Below are 323 nucleotides of genomic sequence, written 5' to 3' on the forward strand. Positions count from 1 at the left end.
AACAACTTATGATTAAAAATATGTTTATAAATAATTTTTCCATAGACTTGATTGAGGATTCTTGCAAACTTTACAAAAGGACACACGGCAACAAGAAACAGTTTAAAGGAATTACAAAAAATATAGCTATAGACCTCCCATTTAAAAATACAACATTATACATCACAGCGTTTTCATTGTGCAAAGGTGACGAGAATGGTGCATCGCGCAAGTCACGTAGTCACTCAAAGGCAAGTAAACTTGAATAAGGGTACATTGCATAATAGTATAGGCACAACTGAGACGATGAATCCTTTCCTCTGGAAGTTAATACACCTTAGTTC

Source organism: Lutra lutra, chromosome 10, assembly GCF_902655055.1.
Source record: "Lutra lutra chromosome 10, mLutLut1.2, whole genome shotgun sequence".
NCBI classification, from domain to species: Eukaryota; Metazoa; Chordata; class Mammalia; order Carnivora; family Mustelidae; genus Lutra; species Lutra lutra.